Source organism: Balaenoptera physalus (assembly GCF_965194825.1).
Source record: "Balaenoptera physalus genome assembly, chromosome: 11".
Taxonomy (NCBI): Eukaryota; Metazoa; Chordata; class Mammalia; order Artiodactyla; family Balaenopteridae; genus Balaenoptera; species Balaenoptera physalus.
The window spans coordinates 60,390,861-60,411,644 of NC_138896.1; the positions used below are offsets into that span (position 1 = coordinate 60,390,861).

The 20,784-nt window shown below is 41.8% G+C and overlaps 1 pseudogene across 1 annotated transcript; it reads right to left on the reverse strand.

Moving 5' to 3' along the window:
* Window positions 1-817: 817 nt before the first annotated feature.
* LOC309637373 (large ribosomal subunit protein mL64 pseudogene) lies at window positions 818-3,086 on the reverse strand (annotated as a pseudogene). Its single transcript has one exon. The product of its transcript is annotated as a large ribosomal subunit protein mL64 pseudogene (transcript).
* Between the last annotated feature and the right edge of the window lie 17,698 nt (window positions 3,087-20,784).

Below are 20,784 nucleotides of genomic sequence, written 5' to 3' on the forward strand. Positions count from 1 at the left end.
GTGTCTGCCATCTGCATACTGCTGGTGTGCCAATGATATTTTGCCTATTTTTACAATAGTGGAAAAGCTAGCATTTACTCATTTGCTTCAATAATCTTCTCCCTTCTCTATTTTAGGTCCTTCTATGATATCATTTTAACTCCTTCTCTTTCTCCATCTCTTCCTTCCTACCCACACCCCCAGCCCCATCTGCCTTCCCACAGTACTGAAAGCCAGTAGTTCCCAGGGGAAGCACTGCACCAGGATGAGGTTGCCTCTTGACACAAGGGATTCGAGATATCATTTTTGCTCTGAGACATTGGTCCTCTGGTTATAACACTACCTAGCTAATTACCAAGCATCTCCAGGTACTTGGCACGGAAACAGGCAAATTACACACATGATCTCCTTTAATTTGTTCCTATGCGTAAAATTTATTTGCACACATCAGTTCTTTGCTTATAGTGCTGCTGCCACCAAAATGATTAGTGTCATGAAACTGACAAGAAGCAAATCATCCTAATTTCTAACTTTGATGGCACTAAGTCTCAGTCTTCTCAGGTCTACGTGGTTCTCATTTGTTTGAACGCACGCAGGTCTGAATATAAAATCAAGTAAAAATGGCTAAGTGGGGAGGAAAGGCTTGAAAAGGGAAAATGAGACATCACATGGCATATGTTAGACTAACCTTGAACGAGTTTCATGAACACACATAACAGTGAAAGAAAGGCAGCATGTAATCTAAGCCTGAATACTTGGTAAATCCCCCACTCTGTTATTCTGAAGCAGATCTCTGATGGGATTATATTCCTTTCCTTCTGTCTTGAGCCCTCTTTCCCTCTGTCTTGAGCCCTCTTTCCCTGAAACACCTCTTTTTTTTTTTCCCTGCCACTTTTTTTCTGCACTTTTTAAAAACCAACCTTGGCTTTGGGGAGGGTTTCCCCAGCAACTCTGGGAGAAGTTGCATTCAGTTACAGAACCACGGAAGTTTAGAGTCAGGAAGTAGTTTGGAAATCATCTAGTTGATCTTCCTCACCTCACCTATTAAGAACCCATAGTCTAGCAATGCAGAAATAGAAATTTCCATGATGATGGAAAATTTCCATATATGCACTGTCTGAAATGGTAGCCACTAGCCACATGTAGCTATTGTACACCTGAAATATGGTTAGTGTGACTGAATTCTAAATTTTATTTGCCTTTAATTTTAATTCAGAGAGCCACATAGGGATAGAGGCTACCATATGGCATAGTGGAGATCTAGAAAGTTCTTGGATTGTACCCAGTGTCACATAGCTTTAAAGTAGAAGAATTCACCTGATTGTACAGGCCTATGACTCAGTGCAGGGGTCTTTAACGGTTTTCAAATACTGGAGTAAATCAACCAACTAAGCCTAGCATGCATAGTTAAGGTACAGGAGAGAATTGTCAGCTGCCTTGGCAACGACACAGTAACATGGGAGCTGTCAGAATCTGGTAGGGCAAGAGGAAGAGGCGTCCACCAATAGCTTCATCTTATGTTGTACCAGATATGATGCTCACACTGATGAAAAGAAAAATAAGTTTGGATGTATTTTAAAATTTTTATAAAGACAGCTGAAATGGAAGCTAAAATATTTATAGAACCATAAAAATTAGGAGATAGGGGAACAAGAAAGACAAGATTGAATGGTTATAAGAATGTTGAATTTACTATTGAGCAGGAAGTTAATATACAGTGTCCTAAAATGGACAAATTAAAGAATAAATAAGCATGAACGGTCACAACATCTCTGAGCAGAAGAGGTGAAAGCTGTCTCTGCGGATGGGGCAATGAGTAGGGAGGGATGCATAGACACAGTGAGTTAATACTTCTCTGCATTTTATTATTTTGGGCTATGTTCATGCTTTTTATTTCTTAAATAAAAGCTATTTCTATGAGCTTCATGGGTTTGAAATTAGGGCAGAAAATATATTTATCAGAATTTTTTTTTTTTAATGGAGGGATGCTCGGAAACAACACTGCACTCAGTGCAGGGGTCTTTAATGCATAACACTGCACTGAAGGCACAATTAAGTAGATCACTGCTTTTCCTCGTGCATTTAGCCAGACGTACAAAAATATTTACCCACAGAATCATTTGTATTTGTCTAATATATAAAGCCAGTGATTTTTGTCTGGCAGTCTCAGTCTCTGGCTGCAGTAAGTTAGATCTTCTAAACAATTTTTCAGTGCAGTCAGAATAAGATGAATCAGGCTGAATATCACACAAATTCAAACGCAGCTCTTAACACACTCCAGTCAAAGAACAGCAAATATAAAGGCAGATGTGATCTTGCCTATTAGAATATCCCAGGAAAAAGTGTTCCCAGCCTGTCTTTTTGACACACATGCTGATACTGAATGGGGGTAGAACAAGAAGGCACTCACTTATGAGAGTTACGGGAAAGGAGGCAGAGATGCCCAGGTTGTGGCAATTAGAGCCCTATTTTTATTGGCGGGGTGGGGGGAGGGGTTTGGGGCCATCAAACAGCAGGTTTTTTTGGGCTAGAACTCAGCTCCGGAGCTGGGTGTTGCAGAGCCTGCTGGGTCCTGGGCTGCCGCAGCGGCGACTGCGGCAGCTCGTGCCTATGCTTCTCCTCCTTGAGGCGCTTGCGATGCTGCTTCTCCCGGTCCTGCAGCAGCTTCCGGAGACGGGCATTGCTCGGGTCCACGTGGTACCCCAGGCGCTCCTGGGCCTCAGCTTGGAGCTCCTCCTTCTCCCTCCGCTCTTGCTGCTGCCGCTGGCGATTCTCACTCCTCTGGGGCATCTTGGCCATGCGCTCTTCCATGAGCTGCTCCCCGGTTGACGCTGCTGCACCCGCAGGGACTCCCGCTTGGCCCCCAGGCTCGGGTACCATTCGCGACCCTCAGCCGGCGGCGTATGCAGCTGTTTCCGCAGTGGCCGCAAGAAAGCCACCCTGGAGGCGGCGCCAGTCCGCGTGAACTGCAGAGCCGCGTAGCGCGGCCCCAGCTGCCAGTGAAGGGTCAGCGGGTCATCCAGGTCTGGCCGCCAGGCTCCTGGGGTCCAGGCCCAGGGTGGTCACCAGGCCGAGCAGGCTGTGCGCCTCCGCACGGGCGCCGCCATCTTGCCCATTAAAATCCACTTTTGAGCTGGGTGTTGAGAATTGTGACACCTGGCTGTAGATAAGCGCTGAGGATAAACAGCTGACCTTCTGCAGAGCTGCTGTACACAGACTGAGGGGCCAGAGTGTGGCGAGTCCACAGATCCTAACAGGGCATGGACATCTGGGCAAACGATACAGTTCATGGGCGGGGGAGCAGACTGGAAAGACCAAATGGAAGACGAGACCCCAGCCAGCCAGCGGGCGTGTAGGAACGCCTTGCCCAGCACCGTCAGACTGCTCAATCCATCCCTCCTCTGCAGGAGCTCACTCTCCAAGTTTACACCTGAGAAGAGGTAAGTGGGGAACAAATGGGGTGTACCGTAGTGTGTCCCCCTGGGCAATAACCACTGACCTTCTGACCATGGTCTGATAAGATTCTAGGTGTCATGATGAATTTATTCCTATATGATCCTCGTACTTAACTTTAGCATTTCTATTTTCTTTTCTTTTTTAAATAAATTTATTTATTTATTTTTGGCTGTGTTGGGTCTTCGTTTTTGTGCGAGGGCTTTCTCTAGTTGCGGCGAGCGGGGCCACTCTTCATCGCGGTGCGCGGGCCTCTCACTGTCGCGGCCTCTCTTGTTGCGGAGCACAGGCTCCAGACGCGCAGGCTCAGTAGCTGTGGCTCACGGGCCCAGTTGCTCCGCGGCATGTGGGATCTTACCAGACCAGGGCTCGAACCCGTGTCCCCTGCATTGGCAGGCGGACTCTCAACCGCTGCACCACCAGGGAAGCCCCTGGCATTTCTATTTTCAAGTCTCATTTCCTAAAATTTCATTTTGAGTCATTTCACATTCTTGAATGTGATCCATACTGTAAACCTCCTGAAAAGTCATTGTACCTCTGTGGTCTAAGATGGTGCAGGATTCTCTCCATCTAGGCCTTATCAGGGCAAAGGAAACAAAATAAAAGCAATGTTAGTTGCTCTCATTCCGTAGTATAAATGAATTCTGGACACAGACTAGTCCATGGTTTTTCTGTGCCTGACAGGCCTAGAAAGAGAAACATTCATCTCAAGGATTTCATCCTCCTTCCTACATTGACTGCGCACTGCCCGTCTCACTAACCCAATAGACATACTTCTTAGGCTCCAACACCAGAATTTTGCCAAAAATTCCCAAGGAAACTGTAAGCTAGCCCTATACAGGATCTAGACCTGCTTGACCTCATCCAGTTTCTTTCTTTTTTTTTTACATCTTTATTGGAGTATAATTGCTTTAAAATGATGTGTTAGTTTCTGCTCTATAACAAAGAGATACATATACATATGTCCCCATGTCTCTTCCCTCTTACGTCTCCCTCCCACCCTCCCTATCCCACCCCTCTAGGTGGTCACAGAGCAATGAGCTAATCTCCCTGTGCTATGCGGCTGCTTCCCTCTAGTTATCTATTTTACATTTGATAGTGTATATATGTCCATGCCACTCTCTCACTTCGTCCCAGCTTGCCCTTCCCCCTCTCCGTGTGCTCAAGTCCATTCTCTATGTCTGCGTCTTTATTCATGTCCTGCCCCTGGGTTCATCAGAAACTTTTTTTTTTTTTTAGATTCCATATATATGTGTTAGCATACGGTATTTGTTTTTCTCTTTCTGACTTATTTCACTCTGTATGACAGATTCTAGGTCCATCCACCTCAATACAAATAACTCAAATTCGTTTCGTTTTATGGCTGAATAATATTCCATTGTATATATGTGCCACATCTTCTTTATCCATTCATCTGTCGATGGACACAGGTTGCTTCCATGTCCTGGCTATTGTAAATAGTGCTGCAATGAACATTGTGGTACATGTCTCTTTTTGAATTATGGTTTTCTCAGGGTATATGCCCAATAGTGGGATTGCTGGGTCGTATGGTAGTTCTATTTTTAGTTTTTAAAGGAACCTCCATACTGTTCTCCATAGTGGCTGCATCAATTTACATTCCCACCAACAGTGCAAGAGGGTTCCCTTTTCTCCACACCCTCTCCAGCACTTATTGCTTGTAGATTTTTTTATGATGGCCATTCTGACCAGTGTGAGGTGATACCTCATTGTAGTTTTGATTTGCATTTCTCTAATGATTAGTGATGCTGAGCATTCTTTCATGTGTTTGTTGGCAATCTGTATATCTTCTTTGGAGAAATGTCTATTTAGGTCTTCTGCCCATTTTTGGATTGGGTTGTTTGTTTTTTTGATATTGGTAGTTTGAAAAATGCCATTGGTAGTTTGATAGGGATTGCATTGAATATGTAGATTGCTTTGAGTAGTATAGTCATTTTCACAATGTTGATTCTTCCAATGCAAGAACGTGGTATATCTCTCCATCTCTTTGTATCATCTTTAATTTCTTGCATCAGTATCTTGTAGTTTTCTGCATAGAGGTTTTTGTCTCCTTAGGTAGGTTTATTCCTAGGTATTTTATTCTTTTTGTTGCAATGGTGAATGGGAGTGTTTCCTTAATTTCTCTTTCAGATTTTTCATCATTAGTGTATAGGAGTGCAAGAAGTTTCTGTGTATTAATTTTGTATCCTGCTACTTTACCAAATTCATTGATTAGCTCTAGTAGTTTTCTGATAGCATCTTTAGGATTCTCTGTGTATAGTACCATGTCATCTGCAAACAGTGACAGCTTTACTTCTCTTCCAATTTGGATTCCTTTTATTTCTTTTTCTTCTCCGATTGCTGGGGCTAAAACTTCCAAAACTATGTTGAATAATAGTGGTGAGAGTGGACAGCCATGTCTTGTTCCTGATCTTAGAGGAAATGGTTTCAGGTTTTCACCATTGAGAATGATGTTCGCTGTGGGTTTGTCATATATGGCCTTTATTATGTTCAGGTAAGTTCCCTCTGTGCCTGTGTTCTGGGGGGTTTTATCATAAATGGGTGTTGAATTTTGTAGAAAGCTTTTTCTGCATCTACTGAGATGATCATATGGTTTTTCTCGTTCAGTTTGTTAATATGGTGTATCACGTTGGTTGATTTGCGTATATTGAAGAATACTTGCATTCCTGGGATAAACCTCACTTTATCATGGTGTATGATCCTTTTAATGTGCTGTTGGATTCTGTTTGCTAGTGTTTTGTTGAGGATTTTTGCATCTCTGTTCATCAATGATATTGGTCTGTAATTTTCTTTTTTTGTGACATCTTTGTCTGGTTTTGGTATCAGGGTGATGGTGGCCTCGTAGAATGAGTTTGGAAGTGTTCCTTCCTCTGCAATTTTTTGGAAGAGTTTAAGAAGGATGGGAGTTAGCTCTTCTCTAGATGTTTGATAGAATTCGCCTGTGAAGCCATCTGGTCCTGGGCTTTTGTTTGTTGGAAGATTTTTAATCACAGTCTCAATTTCAGTGCTTGTGATTGGTCTGTTTATACTTTCTGTTTCCTCTTGGTTCAGTCTTGGAAGGTTGTGCTTTTCTAAGAATTTGTCCATTTCTTCCAGTTTGTCCATTTTATTGGCCTGTAGTTGCTTGTAGTAATCTCTCATGATCTTTTGTATTTCTGCAGTACCAGTTGTTACTTTTCCTTTTTCATTTCTAATTCTATTGATTTGAGTCTTCTCCCTTTTTTTCTTGATGAGTCTGGCTAATGGTGTATCAATTTTGTTTATTTTCTCAAAGAACCAGCTTTTAGTTGTATTGATCTTTGCTATTGTTTCCTTCATTTCTTTATTATTTATTTCTGATCTGATCTTTATGATTTCTTTCCTTCTGCTAAGTTGGGGTTTTTTTTTGTTCTTCTGTCTCTAATTGCTTTAGGTGTAAGGTTAGTTGTTTATTTGAGATGTTTCTTGTTTCTTGAGGTAGGATTGTATTGCTATAAACATACCACTTAAAACTGCTTTTGCTGCATCCCATAGGTTTTGGGTCGTCGTGTTTTCCTTGTCATTTGTGTCTAGGTATTTTTTGATTTCCTCAGTGATCTCTTGGTTATTTAGTAGTGTATTATTTAGCCTCCATGTGTTTGTATATTTTACAGATTTTTTTCCTGTAACTGATATCTACTCTCATAGCATAGTGGTTGGAAAAGATACTTGATACGATTTCAATTTTCTTAAATTTACCAAGGCTTGATTTGTGACCCAAGATATGATCTCTCCTGGACAATGTTCCAGGAGCACTTGAGGAGAAAGTGTATTCTGTTGTTTTTGGATGGAATGTCCCGTAAATATCAATTAAGTCCATCTTATTTAATGTATCACTTAAAGCTCGTGTTTCCTTATTTATTTTCATTTTGGATGAACTGTCCATTGGTGAAAGTGGGATGGTAAAGTCCCCTACTATGATTGTGTTACTGTCGATTTCCTCTTTTATGGCTGTTAGCATTTGCCTTATGTACTTAGGTGCTCCTATCTTGGATGCATAAATATTTACACTTGTTATATCTTCTTGTTGGATTGATCCCTTGATCATTATGTAGTGTCCTTCTTTGTCTCTTGGAATAGTCTTTATTTTAAAGTCTATTTTGTCTGATATGAAAATTGCTACTCCAGCTTTCTTTTCATTTCCATTTGTATGGAATGTCTTTTCCATCCCCTCACTTTCAGTCTGTATGTGTCCCTAGGTCTGAAGTGGGTCTCTCTCTTATAGACAGCATACATACGGGTCTTATTTTTGTATCCATTCAGCTTTTCTACGTCTTTTGGTTGGAGCATTTAATCCACTTACATTTAAGGTAGCTATCGATATGTGTGTTCCTTTTACCATTTTCTTAATTGTTTTGGGTTTGTTATTGTAGGTCTCTTCCTTCTCTTGTGTTTCCTGCCTAGAAAAGTGCCTTAAGAATTTGTTGTAAGGCTGGTTTGGTGGTGCTGAATTCTCTTAGGTTTTGCTTGTCTGTAAAGGATTTAATTTCTCCATCGAATCTGAATGAGATACTTGCTTGATAGAGTACTGTTGGTTGTAGGTTTTTCCCTTTCATCACTTTAAATATGTCCTGCTACTCCCTTCTGGCTTGCAGAGTTTCTGCTGAAAGATCAGCTGTTAACCTTATGGGGATTCCCTTGTATGTCATTTGTTGTTTTTCCCTTGCTGCTTTTAATATTTTTTCTTTGTATTTAATTTTTGATCGTTTGATTAATATGTGTCTTGGCATATGTGTCTTGGCATGTTTCTCCTTGGATTTATACTGTATGGGACTCTCTGCACTTCCTGGACTTCATTGACTATTTCCTTTCCCATATTAGGGAAGTTTTCAACTATAATCTCTTCAAATATCTTCTCAGTCCCTTTCTTTTTCTCTTCTTCTTCTGAAACCCCTATAATTCGAATGTTGGTGCATTTAATGTTGTCCCAGTGGTCTCTGAGACTGTCCTCAATTGGTTTCATTCTTTTTTCTTTATGCTGCTCTGCGGTAGTTATTTCCACTATTTTATCTTCCAGGTCACTTATCCGTTCTTCTGCCTCAGTTATTCTGCTATTGATTCCTTGTAGAGAATTTTTAATATTTATTGTGTTGTTCATCATTGTTTGTTTGCTCTTTAGTTCTTCTAGGTCCTTGTTAAACATTTCTTGTATTTTCTCCATTCTATTTCCAAGATTTTGCCTTTGAATTCCAAGAATTCACCCCTGAATTCTTTTTCAGGTAGACTGCCTATTTCCTCTTCATTTGTTTGGTCTGGTGGGTTTTTACCTTGCTCTTTCATCTGCTATGTGTTTTTCTGTCTTCTCAGTTTGCTTAACTTACTGTGTTTGGGGTTTCCTTTTCGCAGGCTGCAGGTTTGTAGTTCCCGTTGTTTTTGGTGTCTGCCCCCAGTAGCTAAGGTTTGTTTAGTGGGTTGTGTAGGCATCCTGGGGGAGGGAACTAGTGCCTGTGTTCTGGTGGATGAGGCTGGATCTTGTCTTTCTAGTGGGCAGGACCGTGTCTGGTGGTTTATTTTGGGGTGTCTGTGACCTTATTATGATTTTAGGCAGAGTCTCTGCTTTAGAGAGGGGTTGTGTTCCTGTCTTGCTAGTTGTTTGGCATAGGGTGTCCAGCACTGTAGCTTGCTGGATGTTGAGTGGAGCTGGGTCTTAGTGTTGAGATGGAGATCTCTGGGAGAGCTTTCGCTGTTTGATATTACTTGGAGCCAGGAGGTCTCTGGTGGACCAGTGTCCTGAACTTGGCTCTCCCACCTCAGAGGCACAGGCCTGACATCTGGCTGGAGCACCCAGACCTGGTCAGCCACACGGCTCTGAAGAAAAGGGAGAAAGAAAGAGAGAGAGAGAGAAAGAGAAAACGAAAGAGAGAAAGAAAGAAGGAAAAAAAAGTTATTAAAAAATAAAAAATTATTAAAAATTAAAAATATTAAAATGTATTTAAAAAAAAGAATGAACGAAAGAAGAGAGCAACCAAACCAAAATACAAATCCACCAATGATAACAAGCACTAAAAACCATACTAAAAAAAAAAAAAAATTGGGCAGACAGAACCCTAGGACAAATGGTCAAAGCAAAGCTATACAGAGAAAATCACACAAACTCCACCCCCTCAATTTTGGGATGATTCGTTGTCTATTCAGGTATTCCAGAGATACAGAGTACATCAAGTTGACTGTGGACGTATAATCCACTGCTCCTGAGGCTGCTGGGAGAGATTTCCCTTTCTCTTCTTTGTTCGCACAGCTCCTGGGGTTCAGCTTTGGATGTGGCCCCGCCACTGCGTGTAGGTCACCTGAGGGCATCTGTTCTTCGCTCAGACAGGACGGGGTTAACGTAGCAGCTGATTAGTGGGCTCTGGCTCACTTAGGCCCGGGGGAGGGAGAGGTACTGAATACGGGGCGAGCCTGCGGCGGCAGAGGCCAGTGTGACGTTGCACCAGCCTGAGGTGCGCCGTGTGTTCTCCCGGGGAAGTTGTCCCTGGATCATGGGACCCTGGCAGTGGCGGGCTGCACAGGCTACCAGGAGGGGCGGTGTGGAGAGTGACCTGTGCTTGCACACAGGCTTCTTGGTGGCTGCAGCAGCAGCCTTAGCATTTCATGCCCGTCTCTGGTGTCCGCACTGCTACCTGAGGCTCGCGCCTGTCTCTGGAGCTCGTTTAGGCAGTGCTCTGAATCCCCTCTCCTCATGCACCCCGAAACAACTGTCTCTTGCCTCTTAGGCAGGTCCAGAGTTTTTCCTGGACTCCCTCCCAGCTAACTGTGGCACACTATCCCCCTTCAGGCTGTGTTCATGCAGCCAACCCCTGTCCTCTCCCTGGTGTCTGACCTCCGAAAGCCGGAGTCTCAGCTCCCAGCCCCCACCTGCCCCTTGGGTGAGCAGACAAGCCTCTCAGGCTGGTGAGTGCTGGTCGGCTGCAGTCCTCTGTGCGGGAATCTCTCAGCTTTGCTCTCTGCACCTCTGTTGCTGTGCTCTCCTCCGTGTTTCTGAAGCTTCCCCCCAGCACCACCACCCCCCCGTCTCCGTCAGTGAAGGGGCTTCCTAGTGTGTGGAAACTTTTCCTCCTTCACAGCTCCCTCCCAGCGGTGCAGGTCCCATCCCTATTCTTTTGTCTCTGTTTTTTGTTTTTCTTTTGCCCTACCCATTTATGTGGGGAGTTTCTTGCCTTTTGGGAAGTCTGAGGTCTTCTCCCAGCATTCAGTAGGTGTTCTGTAGGAGTTATTCCACATGTACGTGTATTTCTGATGTATTTGTGGTGAGGAATGTGATCTCCACGTCTTACTCCTCTGCCCTCTTGAAGGTCTCCCCTCCCTCATCCAGTTTCTGTAGATCCTTTCTATCAAGTGTGGCTCTTCCTTCCAGAAACCCCCTTGCTTCCATTTTGGCCTCATTGCCCTTGCAGGATGCCAAGAATTACCATGGGTGTCCTACTTACTTCAAAACTGAGTTCACAAAAAGTCATGCCTACTGTTTTAGTCTTCTCAGGCTGTCATGACAAAATACCACAGACTGGGTGCCTTAAACAACAGATTTTAATTCTTTTACAGTTCTGGAGGCTGGAAAGTCCAAGATCAAGATGTCAACTAATTGATTTCTGGTTTAGCTCTCTTCCTGGCTTGCATATGGTTTCCTTCTCGCTATGTCCTCACATGGTCTTTCCTCTGTGCAGGCACATGGAGGGGGACAGAAATAGCTCTCTCTCTTCCCCTTCTTATAAGGCCACTAATGACATCATAAGGGCCCCACCCTCATGACTAATCAAACCCTAATTTCCACCCAAAGGCCGCATATCCAAATTCCATCACATTGGAGATTAGGCTTCAATATATGAATCTGTGGGGGAAAACAAACATTTAGTCCAAAACATTCCACCCTTAGCCCCCTTCTCCAAATTTATGTCTTTCTCTCACACAAAATACATTCATTCCATCTCAACAGTCCCCAAAGTTTTCACTCTTTCCAGCATCAACTCTAAAGTCTGAAGTCCAAAATCTCATCTAAATATAATCTAAATTAGACATAAGTGAGACTGAAGGTATAATTCATCCTGAGGCAGAATTCCCCTCCAGCTGTGAATCTGTCAAACAAGACAAGTTATGCACTTCCAAAATACAATAATGGTACAGGAATAGGTTAGACATTCCCATCCCACAGGAGAAATAAGAAAGTAGTAAAGGGTGACAGGTCCCAAGAAGGTCCAAAACCTAGCAAGGCAGATTCCACCTCATCTTAAGGCTCGAGAATAATCCTCTTTGGTTCAATGCTCTGACCCGCTGGGGTGGCAGTTCCATCTTCTAGACCCATGGTACCATCTTCAGACCCCCTGGGGTTGATAGTCCATTCCTCAAGGCTCTGCCAGGTGGCAGTAAGCTCCCAAGGATGGAGCAGCCCTGTCCCCAAGGCTCTGGACAGCACCCAGTACAGTGGAGGTAGTCCTGGTCATCTCTGAATCCCCTTCAGGATCAGTCTTTTCTCAAAGCATGGCGCACATTCACAGCTGAGCAGCTGTATGGTTCAGTCCTGTAAGATCAAAGAATTTTGACAATTTCTTGTTTTTTTCTGTCCCCTTTATTACCAGATGGTAGTGTTTCACTTGTATAATCCCATCTCTGTTCCTGGCTTCTGCTGAGATGGCGGCTTAAGTTCATGGATGGTACCCATGATCTCTTTTTCAAACGGTTGTTCAGTCATCCTCTTAGTGTTCTCTTCAGAACAAACTTTCTCATTTTTTTGCAGTATGAATAAACTAATAATTTTGCAATATCTGCATGTTCTGGTTCATTTTCGCTTAACTATTCTATCTTCATCCTTCTTCTTTTGCATTTTACTATAAGCAGTAAGGGAGACCCAGGCCACACCTTCAATACTTTGCTTAGAAAGCTCCTCTGCTAAATATCTGATTTCATCACTCACAAATTCTCTCTTCCACAAAACACTAGAACACATTTTAGCCACGTCCTTTACTACCTTATAACAAGGATCTCCTTTCTTCCAGTTTCCAATAACATGTTCCCCATTTCCATCTAAGCTTTCACCAGAATTGCCTTTAGCTTCCATATTTCTAGCACAGACCTCAAAACACTGCCAGCCTCTACCCATTACCAGTTTCTAAGTCACTTCCACACTTTTAACTATTTGTTACAGCAGTATCCACTTCTTGACACCAAAATCTGTATTAGTCTGCTCAGGCTGCCATAGCAAAATATCACATATGGGGTGACTTACACAATGGAAATTTATTTTCTTGCAGTTCTGGAGGCTTGGAAGTCCAAGGTCAAGGTGCTAGATGATTCCATTTCTGGTAAGGGCTCTCTTCCTGGCTTGCAGGTGGCTGCCTTCTTGCTACACCCTCAACCCAGTTACCTCCCAAAGGCTCCATTTCCAAATAGCATAACATTGGGATTTAGGGTTTCAGTATGTGAATTCTGTGGGGGACACAAACATTCAGTCCAAACAACTACTTAGCATGAATGTATGTTTGTTGCTCACAGACCTAGCTGCTAAGGGTGGATAGAGATCATATTCCCTTGCTTTATGATCCAGCCCTCTGATTATCCCTCTTGATTTGTTTTCCTCCAGCCCCTCTTAGCATGAGTGTTTGAACTTGGATCACACCATCCACAGGAGAAGTTTGCGTGCATTTTGGTCCACATAACATAATTTATGAATTTGTGTAATCACTGTTGTCCCTTCCCCAGATTATCTCCCACGTCAAAACCCAGCACTTACATTTTTTCCTCCACTTCAATTACATCTTCTGGCCAGTGTAGAGGTTTCCTTTGTTCACTAAGAAATAGTACAGGACCAGAACTCACACATACTTGACAGGTGTGTGGTGCTGCTGAGAATTACCCTGATAACGGAGTGATGTGAAGACAGCCAGCCGCAAATTTCACATTAACTCTCAATCTCAGGCTTTGTGTTAACTCTCAATCTATTTATTACAGTTTCCAGTGCTCTGTGTTTGCTTAACTTTTGGCATTCTGTCTTTAGTGATTTGACCATTTGGAGGTCAGCTTGACCCAGGCAGACAGCAATCTGACAGTCTAATTTCTTTCATGCCACCTGAGGTGTCCTCTGAGTTGCGGCTGGGAGAAATTCAATGCTAATTGTTGATGTGTTGAAAGCTTGTGGTGTCCATCTTCAAAATCAGGCGAGAGACGTTTCCAGCTGGTTAGGACTTCAACAGAGTAATTCAACACTTAAGTCGTGGACCCATGACAAATAGATCCTATAGGTCTCTGCTGGTTAAAGGGAAATATCAGAAAGAGATTGGGTGGCTTCTTAAAAAATTTAGATACAAAGAGGGAAGGAGGAGAAGATGGGAAAAGAAAGAAAAGGATAACAAATGGTTTTTATACATGAACATTTTCTCATCTTAATATAAGAAGTAGGGAGACTTTTTTTTCTTTTACTGTTGAATCTGCTTTTGATCTTAATCATGATTTAAAATTAGCTGTTGGCTACTGAGTATGGGTATTTCATCTTTGTCTTTAACATCGGTGAAGTTGTGGTAAGGTGTCCATGGACTTGAAAGAACACAAATAGTTCAGAGGTTTTATGGGAAGGTTTTCAAGCATGGGACAATTTGCAGTCAAGAAATCTTCATTAAATTCTAAACTCTTCAACTAAAGATGGTATATCAATTATTTAAGCTCCCGGGACCTTAATATCCACATTTGCCAGTTGAGAGGGTTGATGAAATGACACCTAAGTCTTTCAGAAATTCTAATAGAAGTATTCTATGCTATGCTATGCTCTGCTATTCTGTTCTTCGGTGTTCTTGAAATCATTCATAGATGGGAAGATCATTTAATTTATCATCCAAACCAGGACAGTTTTGATATCCTTCAAAGTCAAAATGAAATATTGCTTTGTAAAAGAATTAACATTTTTAAAAGTTTGAAAGATCACAGAGGGAGATGGGAGGTAATTTAATTAAATTTTCTTATGGATTTTGGAAATAAAAATTCCACTGCTAGTAAAGAACCCTTTCTTTACATGTATGTTGGCACTTCTGCATCCCCAGCTTTAACGGTGTTGGGAGCCATGCCTGGAGTTGCCGTTCAAGGGGCTCCTTTGCTAAGAACCCTATCTTTTTTTTTTTTTTTAATATTTTATTTATTTATTTATTCATTTATTTATGGCTGTGTTGTGTTTTCGTTTCTGTGTGAAGGCTTTCTCTAGTTGCGGCAAGCGGGGGCCACTCTTCATCGCGGTGCGCGGGCCTCTCACTATCACGGCCTCTCTTGTTGCGGAGCACAGGCTCCAGACGCGCAGGCTCAGTAGTTGTGGCTCACGGGCCCAGTTGCTCTGCGGCATGTGGGATCCTCCCAGACCAGGGATTGAACCCATGTCCCCTGCATTGGCAGGCAGATTCTCAACCACTGCGCCACCAAGGAAGCCCAAAAACCCTACCTTAGTGTGCTGTTCCCTCCCACCCACCTATGGGTCAGGAGTCCCTCCCTGGGGTTCCCACAGCACCAGTGCAAATCCCTAGCACAGTAGCCAGTACACTGTTTTATAATTGTTGGTTTCCTTGCTTGTCTTCTTCAGAAGATGGAGGGCAAAATCTGGCTATTTCATCTCTGTCACCTTAGGACATGGGCATCAGGGCTGAGACTAAAGGAAGACACATCATTCCCTCTCAGGGTTGTGTCATGTCGTGTCGTGTCATGCAGGGCCAGCACTTGTGTGGACCTGAGTGTGATGCCTCCTGACGTTTGGTCCCCTAGGTGCCTTGCTTGCCTCACTCTAGTCCAGGCCCTGATGTGTAGAGTGCTTAGCACATAATAATCCTGTAGAAAAACCAGTGACGTGAGCAAATACTGAACTTTGGAGTCCGGGTTTGTTTTTAAGTGTAGGTTTTATTATTATTTCAGAATGGTGAGGCCAACAGATGAGAAGATGATTGCCATTGAAAAGATGGTTTGTTACTCACAGTTCCCAAGAGGAGGGCGCATGCCACGCTATGCAGGGGTCACACGGGGAAGCATCAGGGTTGGTAAGCCACTTGTAGGCCAGTCCTTTACTAGCTCTGGAAGTTGTCTAGTCCTGGGAAGGCAGTCTCTCCAGGTCAGCAAGGCTCCAAGATGTCAAAGCATCAGAATGAAAAGATGTTTGTAATCCAGGCCTCCCTCAGTTTGAATATGTGCTGCCATATATAAGCCTCCTGGCCTTAAGCATACCAGCCTGTCTCAGAAAACAGGAGTGTTAATAATGCAACAACCTTACTGGGTTGTCATGAGGATTAGAGCAAGGAGCCTGGTACACAGTAGGTGCTCAAGAAGTGACAAACATTAGTCAGTATGCACAGTAGAATATCTGTAACATGGCATATACATTTGTGTATATATACCACAATTTGTGTGGAGAGAGAGCTTTGTTGTTGTTTTGAAAATGACTTCCACTCTTGGCCACTTCTTTGAATCATATTCTGAATAATTCTGCAAAACAGACTAACTGCTCCTGGAAACTTGAGCCTCTCTCCAGGGTCCTAAAACTTTCTGCTTTGAACAAGACTAAAAATAAGCCAAGTACCTTCCTTCCCTGTGGGATGATGGTGCTACAGACTTCACAGAGGAAGTCAGGAGATTCAGGGGACTGTGGACGTGTATTCCAAAGAAAGTTTCTGGAACTTTCCAAAGCTTCAAAAAGACGTTAGTTTTGAATGCTTTATAAGTTTCAGAAGAAGCTCTCTCTAGGCTGGTACGGTGACAGCAGCAGTTTCTTCCGACATCAAGCAGGAATTTTTATTAGCACAAGGGCACGTTAAAGAGAGGCCCTAAACATGGCACATGGAAGCAGCAATGGACAAAGGATCAGTTTTGTCATCAAGCATTAGCTTTCACTTGACAGCATTTAGGGATCGGGGGTTATATAGAACCATTAACTTCAGACCTTTGCCTCCCATATCAGGGTTAACATCAGTGGGTTGGAAGAGAAGAGAAATCACGAATGATGTGTTGTGTGAGCTGCAAAGAAGAGGTGCTGTGTTTGTGGTAGAGATAAACATAGCACCGTTCTCCGGGGACCTGTGCTCGTCTCATGCTGTCATTCTGTGTAAAATAGGATCCTGATCAGGCATCCTATGACAGTGAGAAGCCTTCCCCTGGGCCTCCTTCAGGGGTTGGAGTGGGTCTTTGCCAGGCAGCGTTAGGAGGCTGACACTGCTTAAGCTGAGCCTAAATATATACAAAGAGACTAGAGTGTGGGCAGCATAAACATGTTCTTAACTTCTCTCATTATAACAGTCTAAAACATTTCCTTGGAATCTTCCATTTCATTCCTTCCTGCCCTAAGAAGCACCCATGCACTTTGGAACAAGGGCAGTGAGCCCATATACTATTGTGGCCTCGATACTCAAAAACAGCGTTATTAAATGTTAAGTGGTCTCTTTAGTCTGTTTAGTCATTTTTGTGTATTTCTTTGCAGAAATAGCTACTGTAGCATTTAATGTAACTTTTGCATTGTGGAATTTGTTGACAGAATATATGTTGCAGCACCGACCTTTGGAAAATTACTTTCCTTATGAGATAATTTATAACCTGTAGAAGATATTTGGTGTCTTAATGTTTTCTTTCAGTCTCTTACTCTGTCACTGTTTCTTTTTATTGCATTAAGTAGACCCAGTACACAGGGAAGCTTCCAGGATGAAAATAGTTATTTTCCAAACAGCTTCTGAGGGATAGACTGAGGTAAGGTCCAGGGCTACGCACCTGTAAGCCTGATTAACCTTGTGTTTTTCAATTAAAGCTCTTAGTTCAAGTAAAAAAGAAGGAAGAGGAGGAAGGGGCGGGGGGGTAAAATGTTGATAAGTTTTTGTTTGTTTGTTTGAGCATTTACAGAATGCCAGGCCTCTTGCTATGCTTTTTACGTATTTTCATAGACAACCTCCATCACAGCTCTTTGAGGCGGGTGTTATTTTCATCTCCATTTCATAGATAAGAGCATTGAACCACAGTGAAGTTAATTGTCCAAGATCCCAATTACTGGGTCAGTCACAAATCAAACCTAATCCTGATGAAACAGTTCAATTATTTTTCTTTATCAGATTATACAAGTAGTTATTAATTAAAATCAAATGCCACTTAACTTGCAAAATCTTTCTCCACTCTTCAATCCTTCTCCACAGTGGAATACATTGTAAACTCTTCTTGATTTCTTTCCTGCACTATATCTCCATATTTCTAAAAACTGGGATTATATTGGGCTTTTTTATTTCTCAAGCTCATCACCTTCCTGTGATGGTTCATATGAATTTATTTTGCCTACACGTATCCTTGCTCTGATTCCTCCCCTCTCATTCTCCCCATCACAGTGTTCATTATTTCTATATAAATGATGTCTTCTGCCAATTGAGTGATTCTTTTTTCTTCTTTTTATAATTTAACATTTTTTCTTAGACTTAATATTTACCTAATTACTTCATTCACTGAATTAGCTACATTTTTCTTACAGATTTCTTCTCAAATGTTCGGTAGATCTATCAACATTGACTCTTCAGTTGAGCTCTGAGTCTTATCACATGTCCCCAGAGATCATCTTTTTCCTTTCCTTCCAGGAGAGACTGGTTTCCTTTCACCATAATCCTGTTGGATACCTTGCATCCATGTCTTTCTAAGCTTGCACACTCATTTCTGGTAGCCCGTAGCCTCCAGTAATTTCTTTTAAAAAAGATTGTTGTTGTTTGTTTGTTTGTTTTGAGTTTCCTTTCTCTTACATTGTTGAGCAGTTTGGCTGAGTAAGGATTCTAAGTTGAAAATCATAATTTAGACAGTGATGCTTCATTCTTTTTTAATTTCCTATGGTGCTGTTGAAAAGTCCTATGCCATTCCGGATCCTCTTCTATTACATGTGATCTCACTTTTCAACTTTAAAAGGTTGTAGGAGGTTCTCTTTATGTTCACTGCTCTGACACATCCCTATGATATGCATTGGTGTGTGTGTGTGTGTGTGTGTGTATTTTGTGCTTTTTTGTTTTGTTTTGTCTTGGAATCTCAGTTCTTTCTTTTTCTGATGTTTCCTATCCTTCAATACTGGAAATTTTTCTTGCAATTATTTCTTTAATAATGTAATAATACTTATTTCTTTTATAATTTCCTCCCTTCTGATTATTCTATTTCTATTCTCTTTATCTTTTAATTTTCTTATCATATCTCTTCAATCTCTCTCATTTTTTAATTTTGCTATTTGGAAGTGACCTTAAACTGTTGAGATTCAAAGCTTTCTATCTTCTGAAAAGGTTCCTGATGTAAGATTTTCAACATCTATGAGTTTTTTAAAAATTACTTATTTTAAAGCATTCTGGTCTTGTGATATCTTCTCTTATTTCTCCTGGGATATAATAGTCTTTCTTTTAAATCTGTTTTACTTTTATTTATCTAATTCTTGCTCTCTACATTTTCCCTGTGTCTTTTAGGTTTCTACTTTTTTGTTTGTTTTGGTTTCTGTTCTGTTTTTTATGTTGAAAATTTTATTTAGTTGTTGGCGTTCTTTGGCTACCCATTTTATTTTTAAAAAGGAGGCATGAAAATGCTCATTCAAAGCTCTGTGTCCAGGCACATGACATAAACTTTGTAGTTTCATTGTACGGTGATTTGTAGCAGAGAAAGCTTTTTACTGAAGAATTATCACTTAATATCATTGTCTGGAGATATTTTCTATAGAGCTATTTTATTCTTGTAGTGAGGAAGCTTCTTTTCACATGGGATGTGGGGTGGGTGAAAACCTCAATGTTTACTTGGCAGATTTCAACTGTGTTCAGATGCATGCCTCACTCATACCCTCCCTGTGACCTTGGTCCTCCGTGTCCTACACCTTTCTCAGGACTAAAGGTCGTGCTGCCCTTTCCCAGCGGGTTCCCTTCTGCAGGCACTTTATGTACAGCTTCCTTTACTTTGTTAACTCTAGTACCAATCGTCCATGTGCTTTCCAACTTCCTCAAACTTTGTCAAATCTTTTCTTTACCATTGCTGTTTCTCCTTTTTCCTTTGCCTTTGTTGGAAGGCCCTGTTAAATTCCTCTGCTATTATTTCTTTAGAGTTTATTGCAAAAAAAGTAGATAAACATGCATAGCTCATCTGCTCTGCTTAATAGCAATCCTAACTGTTCCTCATTGCTTTTTAATATATACTCTGTGCTTGCAACATGTCTTTACAGTTTGTGTGCTTTTCTCGTATGCATCATGTTTTACATCCTTGTGATGATTTACAGTTTAAGAAGCACATGTTGGGACTTCCCTGGTGGTCCAATGGTAAAGAATCCGCCTTCCAATGCAGGGGACGTGGGTTCAATCCCTGGTCAGGGAAGTAAGAGCCCACATGCTGAGGGGCAACTAAGCCTACGTGCCTCCAACTACTGAGTTCACGCGCCTCAACTAGAGAGCCCGCGTGCCCTGGAGCCCACGCACCACAACTAAAGAGACCGCATGCCACAACGAAAGATCCCACACGCCACAACGAAGACCTGACGTAGCCAAAAATAAAAAAATACGTAAATAAATTTAAAATAAATAAATGTGCTTAAAAAAATAAAATAAAATACCAAATTTCAAATTGCTAAAAAAAAAAAGCAGCACATGTTTAGAAGCACCATCTTATTTTATTCCTAGAAAAATCCTTGGTGTAAGGCACAGTATATTATTCTATTTTTCATACTTGACAGATGGAGGGACTTCCACCCAGGGAGTTTAATTAACATGCCCAAGATCACTCAGTCAAGTTTTTCAAGCTTCCCCAGTTACAGGATTTTGCCTCCCCTCCCCTCTACATCTCAGGCCTAATTTGTGGCAACTTTATAAAATAAATAAATAAAGGGAAGAAGCGGATGAATTTCAAACACTTAGTTTGAAAAATCTTATTTCTAAACTAAACTGTGAAGTTTCAAAACTAGGTTGGATTTTGGTGTATTTTGTGACACACAATCATTATTGCAGTGAACAATGAGATTTGACTGAAATAATAGAACTATACTGTTCTGGTGTCTGTAGAAACATTTAGAGAAGCAAACAATTTGTTGAGTTGGGGGGGAGTTAAAAAATGAGGGGCACAGTTTACGTATTAAAGTGCTTTTAACATCAACATTAGGTAGGTTCATTGCGTAGCATGAACAAAATTGACAGCCACATCTGTAGGGCTTTTTCCACCTCTGGACATCATTTAATGGAGCTAATGCATGTTTATTACAGCATGGTTCCCATTAAACAACAGCCTGGCCATTAGACATAAAATTCCTGCAAGCGACATGATGCACTTTCTGCAAAGGAACTTCTTGACCACAGAGACCCTGCTGTGATAATGCTGACAACTTTGCGTTCTGTGGGC